This window comes from Lissotriton vulgaris, chromosome 3_1 (genome assembly GCF_964263255.1).
Source record: "Lissotriton vulgaris chromosome 3_1, aLisVul1.2, whole genome shotgun sequence".
NCBI classification, from domain to species: domain Eukaryota; kingdom Metazoa; phylum Chordata; class Amphibia; order Caudata; family Salamandridae; genus Lissotriton; species Lissotriton vulgaris.
The window spans coordinates 751,537,412-751,560,816 of NC_141689.1; the positions used below are offsets into that span (position 1 = coordinate 751,537,412).

At 41.9% G+C, this 23,405-nt stretch overlaps 1 protein-coding gene across 2 annotated transcripts in view; it reads left to right on the forward strand.

Moving 5' to 3' along the window:
• DMXL1 (Dmx like 1) overlaps positions 1-23,405 on the forward strand; it is a 2,236,090-nt gene that overhangs the window by 744,171 nt on the left and 1,468,514 nt on the right. The gene's annotated exons all lie outside the window — the stretch shown is intronic.

Consider the following 23,405-nt stretch of genomic DNA (forward strand, 5'->3'; position numbering starts at 1 on the left):
TCTGCATAGCAGGGAAGGATTGTAAACCTGCTTTTTGAATGTTGGAATGCCCCTACTACTGTCCTGACTTTTGATGTGCATCATCAGCCAGTGACCTATAACATGCGTTCCCTCTGTCAAAATCGTTATTACATTGGACAAACAATATCTACCCCAATCCCCACAAATATTTAAAATGAATTCATATAGCCCTTTGTCCATTTCTAAAACTTTTAAGCTGCCGTAAACTGCCATTATATTAATAGAGTGCTAAAAGGTGCTATGTTGCAGAGCCGCATCATTTACCTCAATCTCTTGCTCTATAGGTCTGCATTTCTGTGATGCTCGAGATTTAAACTATACAATAACTGCTTGACCATCGTAACCACCTTCTAGTTTGCAAACCTTTCCTTGGATCAGGGAGGAATAAATGTGATATTAGCCTCTCTGTAAGTGGATCCCTTCTATATAAACGTTTTAATCTTGCTTTGAATGTCTTTGAGGACCCTGATTCAACATTTATAGTCAGAACTTGTAATAAATGTAGGTGGCATAATGTTCATTTTAAAAAAATGCTATCCTTTCATCCTCAAGATTACAAAATTCTAAAATCTCAAATGCTTAAAAATATCTCAAGATAATTGGATTTTTAGACCATGGTAGCATTCCTAATAATATCAATCCCCTTGTGAAAGGGTAGGATTTCTGCAAGTTTCCAACCACTGATTGGTATAAAGGTCAGATGGGTATTTTTCAAGGGTAAACTGAAGACTCAACATCTGTCGGAATTCATATAGAACATGCAGGGAAGAGTTCAATGACGCACTTGAAGGGCCAAAAACCATTCAGCAAAGAGAGAGATCTTATATTCTCCTGTGGATGTACAGGATATCGGAGGCCATTGTCTCTCTAATGACTTCAACCATGGATTGTACTCCCAGCCTATAAAATAAAGGCAGCAGTGGAAATCCCTTGGGTCTATCCCATCACATAGGCACTAGATTGATGCTAGCTTTCACCTCTGGAAATGCATCAAACTGAGACCAAAAACTAAACCCATGCTGAATGTTTGAAATGCAGAGCCATCCAATGCAGTTAAATGCTGTTCCCCCATCAACTAATACCAACACCAGTGGAATCTGATGCGTCTTTGCAGCATGTTAGTAACACCCTGAATATTTTATATGATTGATCTCCTCTTACGTACCCCACTTAATATTTATTGATAAGACTGTAATATTATATTATGTTATGTTGATTTGTATTCGCACTAATCACCCAACAGAGTATCCAGGTGCTTGGTAAAGTTGTGTAGGTTTGTGGTCCCGAGGTGCTTATATGAAGAGCCCGGGCTTCAGTGTCTTGCGAAACTCTATAAGTGAGGAAGAGGCTCTGATGAGTTGAGGGAGGTTGTTGCATGTCTTCGGTTCGATGTAGGAAAATGTGCGACTTTGGTAGGAAATTCTTTAGGTGTAATGCTAGTATTTTAACCTAAAGTAAAGCATTTAAATTTAGGAGCTGGTTAGGCAAAATTATTCAGGGTTCTTTCGAGGCTTGAGAAAAACCATAGGAGTCACGGCATCCTTTTCATCATAGTAGTTGAACAGTTCTTGAAGCGGGTCCAATGATTGTTGCTGACAGATCTTATGATAGTTCAGGGAAAAACAATTGAGACCTTCAATCTCTTTCTGTACCACTTCCCTTATAAAGATTCAGTGGACATCTTATACAGACATGCAAAATCAAAAATACATTCTGACTTGTTTGCTGATCAGCCCCAAAGAGTTACGACCTTTTACAGGAAAGGCATATTTTTTCTTCAGCATTGGATCTTTTAGAGTACCTGTTAGGTGGCTGAGAGTTGCGTCATCACTGAGATTGCTTTTCTGCCTTAGACATTGGCGATTTTGAAGAACACTGGCTAGACTACCATCTGCTATGATGAAACCTGGACACCACTTTCGTTATGAAATTGGGTGTGTGTTTTTATCATGATGAAATCTGATGCACGGATCTTCAGATGAGAATGTTGAGTCACTACTATCATCCTTACCAATGTGGCAGCCACCTGCAATGCCACCTTTCAAGAAAGGAGCTTGATATTAGAGTAATGCATCATACCTCTGGTATACCAGCACTTTGGTGAGTTTCCATCTTGGCACTGGCCTACAAAAAAGTGGAAATGTGCATCAAATACTTAAAGTCCCAAATCACAGGTTAAATGAATGGGATACCATGTCAGGGTGTCTTCTGGTGATAGCAATTCATGTGGGTCACTCAATACCGTAATCATGCCTTTCTTTGGCAAACAGGCTCACAATCTCTTCCATTTCAGAACATATGTTGTGGTGGAAGAGCTAGCAGTGGAATTGGCTACCATTTCTATGCATTCTTGTTCTATGCATTCTTGAGAACTATCTTTGCATGTACTTATTATTCCTCCTTACCTATTGGCTCTTCCGCAGGCTCATTTACTCAGTAGAAACAACTGAGTGGGAAACCCTGCCAAGCAAGTTTGTATCTTCTCATTCAGGGGAGAAAGGTCTTGCTGATAAGTGTTCCATAATGTATCTTTCTTAACATTCACATTACTGATCTCCTTTTGCTTTTTAATTAACATCTCACATCTGTAGCCAAAATTCTGTGGGTATGAGTTTGCTAAAGCCTAACTTCCCATTTAAATACTGGACCACATTTGAATAAAAAATGTTTAAACTTCATTTCCACCGTAACCTTATAAGCCAGTCATTTTTAAGTTAGTGTCCAACATTATATAAGGCCAGCTTCCCCATCACCTCCCATTTTCCTTCTGAAAGAGTTGAACGCTATAGTTCTTCCTCCCTCTGTTTTAGTTTGGTGGACTTGGCAATTGACTTTATCAGAACCTTCCTTACTTATGCTTTGAGCAAGTTACTAATAAACAAAAGAGGTGCACGTGCCGCTACTACTTTAACCTGGAATATTTTCTCAAAACATCCGAATGAAACGCTATGTTTTGTGTTTTTTATTTTCAATTATTTTATTAACTTCAATGTTTTTAGTTTTTACTTTTCTATTTAGTATTTCAATTTTTCAAATGTATATTTGTTAAGACCATATGTACACAACACAACTAATCAAACAATTCATATTTACAATAATACATTTCAAAAAATCATCATTCAAGCTTTCAATCATACATCTGTCATACCATAACAAACAGCAAAAAATATATATGAAATTTAAATGAGTGCTGGAATAGAAAATATTCACAACAAAGCCATTAAACAATTGTTATTTTCAAGAAACGCCTATTTTGTTTCAGTTTATGTAACTTTCTCTATTTGGGCTTCTAAACAGTCTACGAGTTTCGAACTCGTGTTATTTGGAAGTTCTTATCAGGACCATAGTCTGTAATAAAAGAAATAAACCTTTCTGTAGAATATTGATAACTACTGCATATCTGCTGCCTTTACCATTACTACAAGCCTCCCTATCTTACCTCTCTCTCATCAGAATATAAAGGAAGATGAGTTGTCCCCGACGTATTCACAAATCTGGAGTGAGAGAAATTCACACAGTCACATATCTCTTCAGCTCTGTCAAGAACACATATCAGACCGCCATGTTTACTTCACTTACTTCGTTGCATACACCAATGTCGTGCTGTCTTTTATTCTGTCTTTTTCTTTTTACACAGCCTGGCTATCACAACACTAAAAGAAGGGAAAGAGAGACCAATAAGTCCCAACTTTCTCTTTAGCTCTGTTGAAACACCCATTAGTAGAGAGCATGGGGTTCTTACCTTGGAGGGGGAGCTCCGGCATCTGTATAAGTACCTCATGTGTCTCCGCCTGCAAGTGGCCAACAAAAAATCCAACATTAGCCTACTCTCTAGATATTCGCAGCCAGACAGGGTGGCTTGCCTAATGGTTTGTGCTGCTCTTTTGGAAAAGATTACCTTGTTCGGTCGGAGCACGGTGCTTCAAAAGGTCTCCTAGTAGAACAAACAAGCCGCGTATGAATCGCGCTGACTTCCGGGTCCGAAAAGGATCACGGGAGATGGAGTTCAGTGGGCGTGACGTGCTTAAAAACACTCAGAGAATCCCGTATTGAATGTATAATAAGTTGCAAAGTATGTGTACATTTATTTCCTTTATGAATTGTCCAATAAGCTCTTTTCGATCCGGGTGAAGTAGTCTATGCTATTTGTATAAAGAATAGACGTTTAATTTGGTGTCCTATAGTGTGTGTTGCCTAATTAAGCATAGGGCATTGAGAGGCAAAATGCAATCGTCCTGTATCTGGGCTTAGCCGATCTTACTAAAAACCACAGTCAGACTATCATGAATGAAATAGCTTCAAGGTGCAGATGCTTAACCACGCTCAGTCCTCCCTGGCTTGGGAATAAACAAGCTGGTTTAGTGGTAGAATTTTGTGGTTGTAGGCAGGTTGTGTTGTTTCTCAAAGGTAGTAGTGACTGTCTATCCAGAAATGGAATTCTATCATAATGGACATAGGTATCATAATTTGAACATTTCTGTCAATTCACCTCTGGCATCATTTTCCACTTTCGAGATTACTGTCCATACTAGGTCATTGTCTTTGTGTTGTTTTTCTCGCCAATGGTTGACAAGGGGTGCTGTCAAAACATTATTTTTTATTATGGATTTATGTTGTTGTATCCGTAGGCGCACTTCTTGAATCGTTTTACCGATATACACTAGGTTACATGGACATATAATTCTATAAACTACGTACCGGGATTTACAGTTCGAGAATGCCTCATGTTTCCAACTTGTCTGTTTGTATGTGAACACTGTTCCTTCTTTTGTTGTATCACAACATGAACAGGTCCCACATCTATGGTGTCCTTGAATTGGTGGTAAACCTAGCATGGTACGTAGGTTAGGGTTTTTTTTCTTGTGGCAAGGCCTCACCAAATGATTGGTGATGCTGCAGTTCTTTTTAAATGCGAAGAGTGGTTCATTTGTGAAGGCTTCATCCAAGTTCTTCAATAGGTGCCAGTTTTGTTTGACCACCTTTTTCAATGCATTGGAGTTGGGGCAGAATGTGGAGACAAAGACCATTCTGTCTGTTTCTTTTTTTGTTCTTCTTTCCAATAAACTTTCGCCTGGTGTCCACCACGCCCTCTTTAGAGATTTAAAAAAAAAAAATTCTGGGGTACGACGTTTTAAATTGGTTGTTAGGTTTTCTGCATGTCTTAGATATTCGCCCTTGTACTGACAATTGCGTCGAATTCTTAAGTATTGCCCATATGGAAGATTATCTTTGAGGCTACGAGGGTGATTGCTTTTAAAATGTGGGGCCTTGTTGCGGTCTGTTGGTTTTTTGTAGAGTGTTGTTACAAGACCTCCTTCTGAGGGGTAAACCTCTACATCTAAAGACGGCATTTTCTCTTTTGAATGATCCAAACAGAACTTAATTGATGGAACTCTGTTGTTAATCCAATCCTGGAATTTCTTTAAGTCCTCCTCTGTGCCTGTCCAGACAAAAAAAATATTGTCTATATATCGATACCAATGTTGTATCCACTGGGCAAAAGGGTTGTTCTGATAAACAAAGGTCTCTTTATATTTAGACATGAATAAAACTGCCAATTCCGGGGGCAAATGGGCATCCCATCGCCACACCACCTGTTTGGAAGAAGAACTCTCAATTGAAATTAAAATAGTTATTTTTCAAAGCAAACTCGGCGAGTTTTAGAATGAAGACTGTTGGTATTTTATGAGGTCTCTCTCTTTCTTCCAGATAAGCTTCTAACACAAAAATCCCCTTGTCCTGCGGGATTTGTGTATATAATGACATAATGTCCATTGTCACCATCCTGTGATTTTTTTTCATCAAAATTGATTGTGGCCAATTTATTGATGAAATCAGTCGTGTCCTGTACAAATGATTTTACATGTGGTAAAAAAGGTTTTAGAAAAAAATCAACAAACTTTGAGATCGGTTCCAATAACGATTGACATCCAGCAACTGTTGGTCGCCCTGGTGGCATTTTTTAATCTTTATGTATTTTTGGTAAGACATACAATAATGGCGTCCCTGGATGTTTGACTTTTAAGTATTCCATCTCCTTTTTGCCTAGGAATCCCTGATTGAAGCCATCGTCAATGATTTTGTGTAGTTCATTTTTCAAATCAATCCATCATTGAGTTGTCTTTTTACCTCATTGATATATAAATCCTTGTCCCAAAAGACAATTGAGCCCCCTTTATCAGCCTGCTTTATGACGACCGAAGTATCTTTTTTGAGGCTGATTAATGCTTGTGACTCTACCTTGGAAAGATTGTATTTGATCCATTTTTTCTTGGTTTCCATATTAGTCACAGCAGATAATATTGTTCTTTAAAACGTGATAACCTCTCTGGGTACCTTACTGGTGGGTGGGCAAAAGGATGATTTATTACATAGTCCCGTTGTTTCCATTAGAGATTGATATATATTTTCCAAAAAGAAGGTTTTTAACCTCACTTTGCGACAGAATTCAATAACCTCTGTCTTCAATTTGACGAAATCAGTCTGTCTCGTTGGGACGAATGTTAGTCCTTAACCTACGTACCATGCTAGGTTTACCACCAATTCAAGGACACCATAGATGTGGGACCTGTTCATGTTGTGATACAACAAAAGAAGGAACAGTATTCACATACAAACAGACAAGTTGGAAACATGAGGCATTCTCGAACTGTAAATCCCGGTACGTAGTTTATGGAATTATATGTCCATGTAACCTAGTGTATATCGGTAAAACGATTCAAGAAGTGCGCCTACGGATACAACAACATAAATCCAGAATAAAAAATAATGTTTTGACAGCACCCCTTGTCAACCATTGGCGAGAAAAACCGCACAAAGTGAATGACCTAGTATGGACAGTAATCTCGAAAGTGGAAAATGATGCCAGAGGTGGTGATTTGGAAGAAAAACTCACAAGAAGGGAAGCCATGTTAATAAGGAAATTCAATACAGCGATACATGGATTGAACAAATTGACAGAAATGTTCAAATTATGATACCTATGTCCATTATGATAGAATTCCATTTCTGGATAGACAGTCACTACTACCTTTGAGAAACAACACAACCTGCCTACAACCACAAAATTCTACCACTAAACCAGCTTGTTTATTCCCAAGCCAGGGAGGGCTGAGCGTGATTAAGCATCTGCACCTTGAAGCTATTTCATTCATGATTGTCTGACTGTGGTTTTTAGTAAGATCGGCTAAGCACAGCTACGGACGATTGCATTTTGCCTCTTAATGCCCTATGCTTAATTAGGCAACACACACTATGGGACACCAAATTAAACGTCTATTCTTTGTACAAATAGCATAGACGACTTCACCCGGATCGTTTCCAAGCATTATTTGTATCAATTTTCAACAAACTACAATTCCCAGGGCTCTCTATTTAGTGAGCGACAAAAAACTGGCCATGATCTATCCGCATTTTTTGCTCATGCACTAGCGCTTTTATCGGGACATGACTCTGATGGTGAGCACTAATATAATTTTCTCCTTCATTGAATGTATTGCAATAATTCGTGCAAAAGAGCTTATTGGACAATTCATAAAGGAAATAAATGTACACATACTTTGCAGCTTATTATACATTCAATACAGGATGCACTGAGTGTTTTTAAGCACGTCGCGCCCACTGAACTCCATCTCCTGTGATACTTTTCGGACCCGGAAGTCAGCGCGATTCATACGTGGCTTGTTTGTTCTACTAGGAGACCTTTTGAAGCACCGTGCTCCGACCGAACAAGGTAATTTTCTCCAAAAGAGCACAAACCATTAGGCAAGCCACCCTGTCTGGCTGCGAATATCTAGAGAGTAGGCTAATGTTGGTTTTTTTGTTGGCCACTTGCAGGCGGAGACACATGAGGTACTTATACAGATGCCGGAGCTCCCCCTCCAAGGTAAGAACACCATGCTCTCTACTAATGGGTGTTTCAACAGAGCTAAAGAGAAAGTTGGGACTTATTGGTCTCTCTCTCCCTCCCTTTAGTGTTGTGATAGCCAGGCTGTGTAAAAAGAAAAATACAGAATAAAAGACAGCAGGACATTGGTGTATGCAACAAAGTAAATGAAGTAAACATGGCGGTTTAACTTGCAGGAAGCTTACTTCCACATTCCCATCCTGCCTGCCCACAGACACCGGCTGTTCACAGTGGACCACAAGCACTTTAAGTTCACTGTGCTCCCTTTTGGCCTTAGCAGCACTCCTCAGGTGTACACCAAGTAGACTGTGGTGGTTGCAGCTCTTCTGCAGAGATCAGCTGTGCCAGTCTTCCACTATCTCGACAACTGGCTGTTAAAGGCGGGCTCTCTCCAGGCTGTGGTCTCCTACCTCCAGACTATGGCAAACTTCCTTCACTCCCTGGCAAACTTCCTTCACTCCCTGGAGTTCGCTATCAGCCTGCTGAAGTCACACTCAACTCCCTCTCAGATGCTCTCTTTCATTGGAGCTGTTCTGGACACAGAGCATTTTCCGGCTTATACCCCAGAGCGGCAAGTCCAGGATACTCAGGCTATGAGACCTATATTTCAGCCTCTATCCTGGATTTCGGTGAGGTGTACCCTGAGGCTGTTGGGATTCAGGGCCTCCTGCATCCTGCTGATAACTCATGATGCCCAATGCCACATGCAGGCTTAGTAGTGGGACCTGAATTTTCAATGGGCACAGCATCAGGGGAGCCTTTCCGACATGGTCCAGATCTTGGAGGGAACTGCAAACGATCTTAAGTGGTGGTTAACAAACCGCGATTGGGTCAGAGGCAGACCCCTCTCCCTTCCCCAACCAGATATGACAGTTGTGATAGATATGTCACTCCTGGGAAGGGGCGGCCACCTGAGGGAGGTGGAGATAGGATGACACTGGTCTCTGGCAGAATCAGGACTCCCATCAACCTGCTGGAGCTGTGTGTTAGCTGACTGGAATTGAAAGCCTTTCTACCCTCCATCAACAGAAAGCTATTGCAGGTGTTTACGGAGTACACCACCACCAGGTGGTACTGCAACAAACAGGGCGGGTTGGGGTCGTGGACCCTTTGTCAGGAGGCCCTACATTTCAGGACATGGCTGGAACACCAGGGCATATTCCTGGTGGTTCAATACCTTGCGGGCTCTGTGAATGCCAGAGCGTATGAACTTAGCCATCTTTGTCTAGTGTATCTTGAATGGCGTCTACAATCAGAGGTGGTGCAAGGTCTCTATCAACAGTGGCGAGAGCCTTGGTTAGATCAGTTTGCCTACGCCAGGAATGTAAAATGTCAGCATTTTTGCACATTGAAGTTTTCAATGAGGCTCTCACTTGGAGACACTTTTTGTCTCTAGTGGAGCACAGGCGTCCCAAAGCCTTTCCGCTCATACCACTCTTGCCCAGAGTTCTCAAGAAAATCAAGAACGACCGGACCCAGGTAATTCTTGTGACTCTGGATTGGGCACAGAGAGTCTGGTATACCAAGCTACCTAGCATGGCCATCGATTCTGCAATCAGGCTGCCCCTTCGAGAGAATCTTCTGTTGCAGCAGCAGGATAGGTTCCTCAACCTCAACCTGTCCATTCTCCACCTTTTTGCATGAAGATTGAGCGGCGCCAGGTGACAGACTTTTACCCTCCTCCTGAAGTCTGTAACGTCATCTCGGCAACTAAGCGCCCCTCAACCAAGACTGGATACGCCTGTCATTGGAGAAACTTTGTAGCATGGTGTACAGAAAAGACTTTGATCCCCTTTCTGCCCCTCCTTTCTGAAGTTTTGCTCTTAATAATTTCACTTGCCTAGCTTGGCTCCACTCTGGGCACTCTTAAGGGATATCTGTCTGCTCTTTCTGCCATTTTGCATCTGCCTGACTAACCTTCTTTTCACATCCCCTTTTGTACATAGGTTTCTAAAAAGTCTTGTTCATCTCTTCCCTCATTCACCATGCTTCAGTAGGACCTTAATCTGTTAACTTTTTTGATGTGGGCTCCCTTCAAGTCACTCCATAATTGTCCCCTCAGGCGTCTGACTATTAATACAGCCTTCCTTGTGGCTCTTACCTCTACCTGTAGAGTAAGTGAGCTGCAGGCCTTCTTCATTGACGCCTCCTTACTTAGCAGTCTATCTTGGAAAACCGGTGCTTCGCATAGGGGCCTCTTTTCTACTGAAAGTGGTTACCCCATGTGACGTAGGCAAATTCATCACACTGACTACTTTTTATGCTCTTCCACATCTCTCTAAAGAAGAGGAGCGACCCACCACTGGGATGGTATTACTTGGGTATGTATTATAAGGTAAGGAAGCTCGGCTAGAAGTTTCTATCAGATGAACAAGTTACTTACCTTCAGTAATGCCTTATATAGTAGAGACTATATTTAGCTGTAGTTTCCATACCGACCCCCCCCATCCTCCCCACTTTGCAAATGGATTTCTAGGGACCGGGCTAATCCCTTTCAGGGCCCTAGTTTCTACATCAGTGGTCAGTGTTCTTCATGGCCCCCACTTCTGGTGTGGAAATTTGCAAAAAGAAACTGATGTTAGCGCACCTTCGTGGTGCTTCTATAGGTTCTGCTGACATCACTTTTAGAGTGGACGTCGCCGATGACAAATGCGGAGCCGAAGGACGCCTCCTACAAAGTGCGCTGGGGTACTGCTCACAAAGAATCTTCCGGATCCAGTCTGGCGCCTCGGAAATTTTGAGGTAGGTAATCTGTGGCTAGATATAATCTCAACCAGATAAGGCATTACAGAAGGTAAGCAACTTGTTTGTCAAGGACCGCCAAAATATATGCTACACCTCATCATGATGGGTTATCTTTGGCTGGCACAACTGTGTCCCTTCATGACATATTAGTGCCAGTGGCATGATAATGGTCATCCTGTACTATTTTGGGAGTTTGTGGTCTAGTTGGGGCATACTGGAACCCCCCATCGCATATATATATATATATATAAGTCCAAAAATCATTTCCCACTTAAAAGATGAGGCCACGCGGGGAACATAGAACAAACAGCCGTTTATTTCAAAGGTCCTGGAACGGCAAATGCATTTCGGGAATCGTGCCTTCTTCAGCGCCTTACCCCTTAACAACTTTCTTCCCAGTATCCTCCTGATAAATGTTCAAAGGCACTGTGTTCCCTCCCCCATGCAGTCTGCACAGCCAATCACAGTCCGTTTTGATTGTCGCGGACTCCAAATCCCAACATGCAACAGTTCTAGCAATGTCGGGTAGCCGGTGTGGAGGAGTAGAGATCAATGTCGTCTCGTGCCCAATCAGGTAGGTGGGATGGTTGAAGGACGAGTGAACGTCGCGGTGCATGCCCTGTGTCCCCGCTTGACTGCAGCGCCTCTCCTCCCAGGTTAGGTCAGAAGCTGGGGCAGTCAAATGTGAGACCGTTCGCCCCGTAGAGATCAAATACCTCAGCCTGCTTCCTCCACGTTGAGAATCCTGGCGGACTGCTGGGTTTATCGATCCCTCGATCTTCATGCAAGCTGCAAGAAGCGCGATTGCCAGTTATAACCCAGAGTCACTTACTGCTGCAGGGCCAACTCTTCTGCGCGTCTGGCTGCGCAGCAAATATGTCCAAAAATCCTTTCCCACTGAAAAGATGAGAGGCCACGCGGGGAACATAGAACAAACAGCCGTTTATTTCAAAGGTCCTGGAACGGCGAATGCATTTCGGCAATCGTGCCTTCTTCAGCGCCTTACCCCTTAACAATAGATATATAGATAGATATATAGATATATAGATATATAGATATAGATATATAGATAGATATATAGATATATATATATATATATATATATATATATATATATATATATATATATATATATATATATATATATTTAGATAGATAGATATATATATTTAGATAGATAGATATATATAGATATATATAGATATATATTACCTACTGGCGGTCGCCAGTAGGTATATATAGTTAGGATTTTTTCTCTATGGGATTTTTGAAAATTCTATGTCTAATAACTTTGGCGTTTGTGGACGGAATTGGCTGAAATTTTCAGGAAAATGGAACATTTTGTTTCTGAGCAGCCCCTGACAATTTGGGGGGGTTTCATGAAGGGGGGGCCGAGAAAAAAGGGGGGTCCCAAAACGCGTTTTTCCCATGTTAATTTCCATAGGGCGGTTGGCCTCACTTTTAGCTCGAACGGCTGAATGGATTTGCACGAAACTTTGCAAAATTGTAGGGACTGTTAGCCCGATGTGCCTTTGCTAGGTCTCACTATATGTGCTCCAGTGGATTTTGAGTAATTTAGGTTCAAAAAAAGATATATATCTGGGCGGAGCCTAACCACACATCTGATCTGATTGGCTGTCAGCACTTCATCCAAGAAGTGTTGGCAGCCATCTTGGGACCAATATACATGATAGCACCTCATTAAAAAGCATTGTAGTTAATAGAGGGTTTTAGGACTTTAGTTACATTATAAATCATTTGTTGATGGTACCATACTCGTTTTAGGAATTGTGGTGGGTTCTAAGGTGATTTTACCATGTGAAAAAACCTTCAGCTGTGATATCATGAATATTGTTTGAAAGAAAACTAATATCTCATGATTTTCCCACAGTGGTTTGGAAGGGGATCTATAAGCTAAACTGAAAGCATATTTTCTGTAAATTCACATTATCTTTCTCAGTCATGTGAAAATGAAGTCTGACATTCTCAGTAAAACATGTACATCCAACAAGGACAGAGACTGTCAGTTGATTCCTTTGTGTTCTACTGCAGCCTCCTAGAGTGTTCTAAAGAACAACTAGAGCGCTAACAGTCCTACTTATTACAAAGGTATGGCACACCTGAAGCCATCTTGATTGGAATAAAGTGGTAACTCTTAAAACATTTAATTTAAAAAGAAACAACATGAGGGGGTATATTTTGCCATAGAAAGTATGATTAGTGCTGCAGAATGAAAAATTAGGGCACATTTTGAGTGACTTCTCAAATCCTTTTCTATTTCATTAAAACATTCTGACATGCAGTCTCCCAAAATGGCCACCAGAGACAAAAGAGCCCAAATGTAGCCCAAATATCACCCAGATGTAGCCCAAGTATAGCCCAATGACAGAATGTCCCAGAGTGTTCTAAAGAACAACTAGAGCGCTAACAGTCCTACTTATTACAAAGGTATGGCACACCTGAAGCCATCTTGATTGGAATAAAGTGGTAACTCTTAAAACATTTAATTTAAAAAGAAACAACATGAGGGGGTATATTTTGCCATAGAAAGTATGATTAGTGCTGCAGAATGAAAAATTAGGGCACATTTTGAGTGACTTCTCAAATCCTTTTCTATTTCATTAAAACATTCTGACATGCAGTCTCCCAAAATGGCCACCAGAGACAAAAGAGCCCAAATGTAGCCCAAATATCACCCAGATGTAGCCCAAGTATAGCCCAATGACAGAATGTCCCAGAGTGTTCTAAAGAACAACTAGAGCGCTAACAGTCCTACTTATTACAAAGGTATAGCACACCTGGAGCCATTGTGATGGGAATAAAGTGGTAACTCTTAAAACATTTAATTTAAAAAGGAACAAAATGAGGGGGTATATTATGCAATAGAAGGTATTATTAGTGCTGCAGAAAGAAAAATTAGGGCACATTTTGAGTGACTTTTCAAATCCTCTTCTATTTCATTAAAAAATTCTGACATGCAGTCTCCCAAAATGGCCACCAGAGACAAAAGAGCCCAAATGTAGCCCAAATATCACCCAGATGTAGCCCAAGTGTAGCCTAATGACAGAATGTCCCAGAGTGTTCTAAAGAACAACTAGAGCGCTAACAGTCCTACTTATTACAAAGGTATGGCACACCTGAAGCCATCTTGATTGGAATAAAGTGGTAACTCTTAAAACATTTAATTTAAAAAGGAACAAAATGAGGGAGTATATTTTGCCATATGAATTATGATTAGTGCTGCAGAAAGAAAAATTAGGGCACATTTTGAGTGACTTCTCAAACCCTCTTCAATTTCATTAAAAAATTCTGGCATACAGTCTCCCAAGATGGCCACCAGAGACAAAAGAGCCTAAATGTAGCCCAAATATCACCCAGATGTACCCCAAGTATAGCCCAATGACAGAATGTCCCAGAGTGTTCTAAAGAACAGTGATGTCATCAGTGATGTCACTGACCATGTCATGAATGATGTAATATGTGACATCATCAGCAGTGGATTGCGGGTGCGCGATATATAGTTAGTGCAACTAACTATATATGGAATTTCAATGGTTTTGTGTGAGTAAAATAAGGTTTTGTAAATGCGAATTCCTAACTATATATGGTCTATAACCTATGGTTTTTTCAGTGAATATATATATATATATATAGATATATATATATATATATATATATATATATATAGATATATATAGATATATATAGATATATATAGATATATATAGATATATATAGATATATATATAGATATATATATATTACCTACTGGCGGTCGCCAGTAGGTAGTTATAGTTAGGATCTACTTTCCATAGGAAATCCGCAACATTCTATTGGGAATAACTTTGGTGCCGGTGGACGAATCTTCGCGAATTTCTCAAAGTTCGTGGCCCGCTCCGTTCCTGAAAATGTGGGGGGGATTCGTCAAGCGGGGGCTGAGATAAAAGGGGGGTCCCAAAACGTGTTTTCTCCATGTTAATTTCCATAGGGCGGTCAAACTCACTTTTAGCCCGAATGGCTGAATGGATTTCCACCAAACTTGGCAAAATTGTAGAGACTGGTACCCCGATGTGCCTTTGCCATGTCTCAAGATATTTGCTCCAGTGGTTTTTACGAAAATTAACTTTGAAAAAATATATATTGGGCTACATTGGGCTATATATATGTTAGAGCCCAAATGTAGCCCAATGTAGCCCAAAGATGGCCATCAGAGACAAATAAAACAAATGTAGCCCAAATATCAGCCAGATGTAGCCCAACTATAGCCCAATGACAGAATGTCCCAGACTGTTCTAAAGAACAACTAGAGCGTTAACAGTCTTACTTATGACAAAAGTGTGGCACACCTGAAGTCATCTTGATTGGAATAAAGTGTTAACACTTAAAACATTTAATTTGCAAAGGACCAAAATGAGGGGGTTAATTTTGCCATCGAAATTATGATTAGTGCTGAAGACAGAAAAATTAGGGCACCTTTTGAGTGACTTCTCAAATCCTCTTATATTTCATTAAAAAAAATTCTGATATGCAGTCTCCCAAGAAGGCCACCAGAGACAAAAGAGCCCAAATGTAGCCCAAATATCAGCCAGATGTAGCCCAACTATAGCCCAATGACAGAATGTCCCAGAGTGTTCTAAAGAACAACTAGAACGCTAACAGTCTTACTTATGACAAAAGTATTGCACACCTGAAGTCATCTTGATTGGAATAAAGTGGTAACACTTAATACATTTAATTTGAAAAAGCACAAAATGAGGGGTTTCATTTTGCCATAGAAATTTTATATATACTACTGGCTCTGAGCACCATCAAGTCTGCTGATACCGGGGGCCGCAAAAAGAACTCAACGATCCACTCCCGCTATTTTTTCACCTACCTACACTGCTATATAACAGGCATTGTGGGTGTTGTGGTCCAAGGATTACGACGGACTACAACAGGTGTGTGCATTCACCAGCGGGGGAGGAGCGGTCCAGCCTGCAGTACTTCAAGGGCAGCGAGAAAGGACTACTGTGTTTATGCATGGAGACGGTGTTGGGCGCTGAAGAAGGCGCGGTCCGAAATGCATTCGCCGCCACCGTAGCAGCTGTTTGTTCATTAAAGCCTCTCTAAACTGTCCCCCTGGGCTCCTGCTCTTTCTCTGGAGGGAGAAACGTACCGAACATATCTGCGCTTGCCAGGAGCGCATTCCAGGATCCCCTGCCACATTGTCGGGACCAGGCACTCTTTGGCATCCTGCTTTGCAGTTAACTTTTGGTCCGGTTACGGACAAAGCCTGGTTCCCGCCTTTTGAACTGGGATGAAGGGAGCAGTTTGAGGCATTCCGCCTCTCCCGGGTAAAGTGCAATTTGCATTCTCCCCAGCACATCAGATACCTAGTTGTGAGGCGTGTGGCAGTACCGGGGGACACAAGGGGAGACCTGATGAGCGGACTACTGGCTCTGAGCACCATCAAGTCTGCCGATACCGGGGGCCGCAAAAAGAACTCAACGATCCACTCCCGCTATTTTTTCACCTACCTACACTGCTATATAACAGGCATTGTGGGTGTTGTGGTCCAAGGATTACGACGGACTACAACGGGTGTGTGCTTTCACCAGCGGGGGAGGAGCGGTCCAGCCTGCAGTACTTCAAGGGCAGCGAGAAAGGACTACTGTGTTGATGCATGGAGACGGTGTTGGGCGCTGAAGAAGGCGAGGTCCGAAATGCATTCGCCGCCACCGTAGCAGCTGTTTGTTCATTAAAGCCTCTCTGAACTGTCCCCCTGGGCTCCTGCTCTTTCTTTGGAGGGAGAAACGTACCAAATATATATATATATATATATATATATACTGAAAAAACCATAGGTTTCACACCAGTTATAGTTGAGAATTAGCATCTAACCGCATCATTGCTACAGCATATTCCCGTGGTGCGCTGCAATTTATGTGACAAGGTCAACTCGTCAAACGCACAGCGCAGGTAACACCCATGACGAGTTGACCTTGTCACAAGCATCGAAGGGGTTAAAAAACCTATTAAATTCACAGAAAAAAACATAGTTTTCACACCAGTTATAGTTAGGTGGAAATTTTACTCGCATAAAACATTGAAATTCCCATGTTATAGTTAGTTGGACTCAATATAACTTGCGCATGCAATGCACTGCTGATGACGTCACATATTACATCACTCATGACATGGTCAGTGACATCACTCATGACATCACTGATGACGTCTCAAATGACATCACTGATGACATCATCCAGTGAATGTGTATCTTTCTGAAAAATAAATATTTTTTATATATGTATATCTAAAGGTTGATGGAAGAATAAATGGGTAAATAAATGTCTAAATGGATGTTTATTTTGTGTAAAATTGATTGGTTAACTGACTTATTAAATGTATCTTAGTGAATTCATATAGTAGCGAGTAATGTTTAAATATTTAAATATCTGTATCTGTGTCTCACTTTGTGTATAAGTGGCTGCATGGGTTGGTGAGTAGCTACATGAGTGTGTATATGGGTTATTAGTTGTTTTTTTGAGTATCAGTGTCTGTATGGTTCGGTGGGGGATATTACTTAGAGCACAGATGCATGAATGAGTGACTCACTATTTGTATGTATTTTGAAGACGGCATGTGTGCAAGACTGTATGGGTGGATGATTGTGTGTATGGTTGGGTTAGTGAGTATGTGTTTTTATAATTGATTGTTTAGGAGTGTAAATATGTTTCTGTTTCTGTAGAAGTATGTGTAGTGGTGTGCATATAGCAGTATAATCAAGTAAATGGTTTTTTGATAGTTTATTTGCATGTGTGAATTTGTGTGTGAGTAACTATATGGAGGAGTATTAGTGTGTAACAGGATGTATAGGTGTATGAGTACATATGATGAGTAAGTACATGCATGAGTGACTATATAGAACTGTTGGTGAATGAGTGGATGTGTATGTAGATGTTGGAATTACCTAATAAGTTGTTGTAATTGGTATTGTTTTCTCCTTTTTTAAGAAAATGTTAGTTTCTATTTTTGAATGTGTGTGTCAAAGGTTATTTTATGCTGATAGGAGGTCTGCCACTTTGTCACAAGGATGTTGTCATCAGTGATGTCATTTGAGATGTCATCAGTGATGTCATGAGTGATGTCACTGACCATGTCATGAGTGATGTAATATGTGACGTCATCAGCAGTGCATTGCACGCGCAAGTTATAGTGAGTCCAACTAACTATAACGTGGGAATTTCAATGGTTTTATCCGAGTAAAATTTCCACCTAACTATAACTTGTGTGAAACCTATGGGTTTTTCAGTGAAATTAATAGGTTTTTTAAATGCTAATTCCTAACTATAACTGGTGTGAAACCTATGGTTTTTTCAGTGTATATATATATATAGCATCTTGGCTGGTATCCAACAGAGGTAACCCTGGTGTAATGGTGGGCATTTGTGGCATATCACAGGCATCTCTGGTGTTCTGGTAAGCATCATTGGCCTATCATTGTAATACCTAGTAGTGCTGGAAAACCTTTTAGAGTGCTATTAGTGTAGTATCATTGAAACAATGTAAGGAACACACAAAAAAACAAGTGTAGCAAATGTATCACGCCTACAGCAGGCGAGTGGGTAGGGTGTGTTGTGTAGCCAGTGGTACATTTTGAAGCACTGGTGTAGTAGAACACTGCCATTTATGGACACCACTAAATTCGCATAGAAATGCAGTTTACTGGTAAAACTGTACCGTGCACAAATGATAATGTGTGGAAATTGCGTTTTACCGAATATTTATAATTTGCGTATCACCAGGTAAACTGTCTTGATTTGTTTTGATTCTGTTAAACCGGTGTTACCCGTATGCTTCAGATTCGCAAAATAAATGCTTCCTTGTGTATAGTTCATTTATAGTAATTTAAATGTTATGTTAAAAAAAGAAACAGATTTCCTTCAGCCTTTCTTTTTACCTCCTGTACCCCATCAGGATTGTCACCAAGGCCACTTTTACAAAATCATCTCACTATGCTGTCAGAGAGATAAAAGTAAACCGTAATTTCAAATAAGCAGCACTTTGTCAGATGACATAATTCCACATTTGACCTTTGTCCTTGAACGCACAGCAAATCTGAAATGATAAATACAAAGTCTAAATGCTTCTTTTATTGCTCATTCACATTCTGAACTCTATCATGGTGATATTTTGGGGGATTGCAGCACCCTCAACGTTATTCTGGAAAATAGAGTTTGTTTGCCCAAAATGAGAAGTAGTGCTTGGTAGAAGAATGTGTATTTTCAGAAACTGGTATGGTGATGAAGTAAAACTGCTGCAATTCCAAAACACTTTTAATGTTAATAGTTGAATGATGATTGCAGCTGAGTTGTCAAGACTAATTTGCATAGAATGAGGGAGGCAGTCTTCCCCTGTTTTGACAACTGGCTGCTGAAGATGGGATAGCCCCAGGTTATTGTCTCCCACATTCAGACTATAATGAAACTTCTGCATTCGCTGGGGTTCCCTATCAAAGTGCCGAAGTCACACCTGATTCCCTCTCAGATGCTCCCTTTCACAGGAGCTTTTCTGGGCACACTACAGTTTCTGGCTTGTACTTCTGAGAGGCGAGTCCAGGATATACAGGCTATGATACCGATGTTTCAGCCTCTATCCTGTATTTCAGTTAGGATGACTCTGAGGTTGCTGGGCCTCTTGGCCTCCTGGATCCTACTAGTGACACGTCAGATGACATATGCGGGCTCTACAGTAGGACCTGAAATACCTGTGGTCACAGCGCCAAGGGAATCTCTCCAACATGGTCCAGACTTCGGAGGGAACTGCAAATCACCTGCTGTGGTAGTTAAAGAGCCACAATTGGGTCAGAGGCAGAACTCTTTCCCTTCCCCAACTAGATCTCCCATTAGTGATGGATGCGTCGCTCATGGGATGGGGCGACCATCTGGAAGAGGTGGAGATCAGAGGACTCTAGTCCCCAGCGGAATCCAGCTGCCACATAAACATACTGGAGCGCTAATCAATCTGATTGGCGTTGAAAGCCTTTCTACCCTCCATCAAGGAAAGGCTGGTACAAAGCTATAGTGCGCTGCTGCCACCACACTTACTGAACATTTACCAAGAATCACTTGAGGCATCTCACCTGACACCCACCATGCATGAGGGTGTCATATAAACGTTACTGAAACCCGGGAAGCTACCGTCTAATCTGGACTCCTATCGCCCGCTATCACCTATAAACATTGACAATAAAATATATGCCAAGCTCATTGCACAAAGATTACAGCCTATCCTCCCCCTCATCGCCAGACCAGTCCGGATTCATACCTGGTAGGTTAACTGCGCACAACCTGCGAACATTCTTTGCTTAGCTTCACTACCTTAGCCCCTAAACACCTGCTGTAGCCGCAATACTGGACGCTACTAAAGCTTTTGATTCCCTCGAATGGTCATATTTATTCACTATAGTGGATAGATTAAGCATTAGTTCATCATTTATTCGGCAAATCAAACTTTTGTATTCTGAACCCACAGCCCAGCTGCGAGTCAATGGCCTCCAATCCAAAAGCTTCCTCTTTACACGGGGCATGCGGCAAGGATGTCCCCTATTCCCGCTCCTTTTTGCTATAGCTATTGGGGCCCCTAGCAGCACACCTCAGAAAATATCATGCGGCCAGACGATTGGGGTGTACATCAAGGGGCTTGAAAGTCTCGTTATATACCGATGAAGTGACACTGTATATAAAAAAACCCGGAAGAAAACACGCTCCCTATACTCCGCGAAATGACTACTTTTGGTGGACTGTCCGGTGTCCAAATCAATTGGTCGACACTCTTCCCCCTGACAGATTGCACAACACCCTTCGAACTTGACTACCCTCTCAAGTGGGCAGAGGGTCCGGTCAAATATCTGGGTATCTGGTTAAGCTGTGATTTGCAGGAACTCTGGGATATGAATTATGGTAGCACAATTAGCTGGTTCGAAGGAAGATAAATACCTGGTCTAGACTGCCGCTGTCGCTAGCAGGGAGAATAGCTATCGCTAAGATGATTTTACTGCCCAAACTGCAATATTTATTGATCAGCCTCCCTTCCTCTCACTCAAACACTTTTAAAGTCACTGCAGTCCTCGATGAGAGATCTGTTCTGGGCTGGGAAGCAGGGGAGACTCTCCTGGGAGCTACTCACACTACCGCTCAGCCAGGGGGGCTGGGTGTGCCATACATTCCCCTATATGCCTATTGAGCGCAGGCCCAGTTTCTACATTACTGACTACACCCAACCCTGTTTCAACCAGATGTAACGATAGCATTGGATAGAGCATCCCGTGCCCCGCTAAACTTGGCAATATTTTCCAAATTTCAGAGACCCAGAAATGAAGTAGATACTACTGAGACACTGCGCTGGGCATGGGATGGACTAAGCACAAGGGCAGGTCTGGAGGTATTATACGCTCCCTCTGCGCCTCTGGTGCACAATCCCCAAATACCTGCACTGGCCAATTGGAGTGAGATGATGAGGGCAGAGAAACTTGGCATGAGCACATTTGCAGATTTATACCCAGAGGACACATTTGCTACCCTGCGGGCACATGTCGGAGAAATTAAGCCTCACTTCTCGGACCTACTCCTATACTACAACATGCCGCCAGATCCACAAAACTTTCCCTGCTCCACGCTTACTCTACTAGCTCTTGAGAAAATGTTTACTAATACATCCACACACAGACTAATAACACTTGTATATAATATGATGTAACGCACATCACCGATCACACAGCCAAAGGCTCTGGCGGGTGGGAATGTGGAACTGCACATGCCATTAACCGAAGAGAAATGGAGGTTTTGCTGCGGCCAGCTAGAAGGGCTATCCCCTAACTATAAACTTAGATGAATCCACTTTAAGGTTTTGCATTGATATTACAGAACTCCCACACAGCTCCACCGCATGGGTCTCCGCACAGAAACTAGCTCCTGGAGATGCCGCTCCACTCAAGCCTCTTTCCTCCACTTGTCCTGGAACTGCCCCCCAATTGCAAAATACTGGGCAGAAATCTTCTGCACGATAAGTAATATACTTGAAACCTATGTGGAGCCATCATCTCTTGTGGGGCTTTTGGGGTACAATAAAGACACCCCAATTGAAACTGGTCAATTACTAGCAATGCTATTACTACTGGCCAAGGCAGGGTAGCCATACATGGATTTTCGATGTTACCTACCGCCAAGAGAAACTTGCCACCTCTGGAAGCTGATGCCATCGCCTCTAGGCCACGTGATATTTGGAGCCTCTTTTCTGCATGAATCTGCACACACCGTTTAGAAAAAACTTGAACGCATGCACTTATTGGGCATACTGACATGTCTAGAGCCCTGTCGGCGCGGGCAAAGCTATAAAATGGTCACATCTGACATATTAGCTTTTGTATTCGATATTGATCCTCTCTTTTTCCTCTGTAGCAGCCAATGTTATTCATGCAATTGTAAGTTTGGTGCTTGATGATATCTGTATTCATAGATTGCTGCAATGGTCTCCCTTAATGTTTTCTTTTCTTTGGTTCTTAAGCCGGAGTTTACTGGTGAACATTGACAATGAAACATTTGCGTTGTACACTTTGTTCGTGACTCTGTATGCGATGTATTTAAATGCCAATAAAACAAAATTAACACTTGTACCAGCCTTCCATTTTTTAACGGACAACGCCCCCTCCATGCGATACTGCAACAAACGGGCGCAGTGGGATCGTGGATCCTTTGCCAAGAGGCCCTGTGTCTCTGTATATGGCTGGAACAGCACGGCGTATCCCTGGTGGTTCAACACATGGGAGGTTCTCTGAACGCCAGACCAGACAAGCCCAGTCATCGAAGCCTATCTGATCACGAATAGCGCCTCCATCCGGAGGTGGTGCAAGGTCTGTTTCAACAGTTGGGAGAGCCTTGGTTAGATCTGTTTGCCTTCGCCGAGAACACGCAATGTCAGCAGTTTTGCGTGCTGGAGGTGGCTTTCTCTCTAGACACTTTTTGTTTCAAGTGGAGTTCAAGCCTCATGTTCTCGTTTCCATCCATTCCCATTCTGCCTAGAGTTCTCATAAAGAGCAACAACAAACGGCCCCAAGTCATTCTTGTGGCTCCAGTCTGTGCACAGAGAGTCTGGTATCTCGAACTTCTTAGCATGAGCATTGATCCTCCGATCAGGCTGCCACTTCTGGAGAATCTTCAGTTGCAGCAGCAAGGTAGGGTCCTCCACTTGCACCGGTCTACTTTATGACTTCTTGCATGGAGATTGAGTGGTGACAGTTGACAGTTGAGTGGTGACAGTTCTGAAGCCTGCAATGTTATTCTGGCAGCCAGGGATCCCTGCACCAAGAAGATATGCGCCTGCAGATGGAAAAAAATTGTATTATATTGTACAGAAAAGTCTTTTGGCCCTCTTTCTGCCCTCCTTTTTAGTCCTAACCTTGCCCAGCAGGGCTCTGCTTTGTGCACTCTAAAGGGTTACCTTTCTGCTCTGACGTTTTGAGGCTGCTTGTCCAACCCTCTTTGTTTAAGTCCTCTATTGTGAATAGGTTTGTTAAAGGTCTTGTAAATATGTTGCCCCCTCTCCTTTCATTATGCCTCAGTTAAACCTAGATTTGATTCTCACTTTCTTGATATATGCTCCTTTCAAGCCTCTTCACAACTGTCCCCTCCGGCTGCTCATCATTAAGACAGCCTTTCCAGAGAAAATAACATCTGCCTAGAGGGTGAGTGAG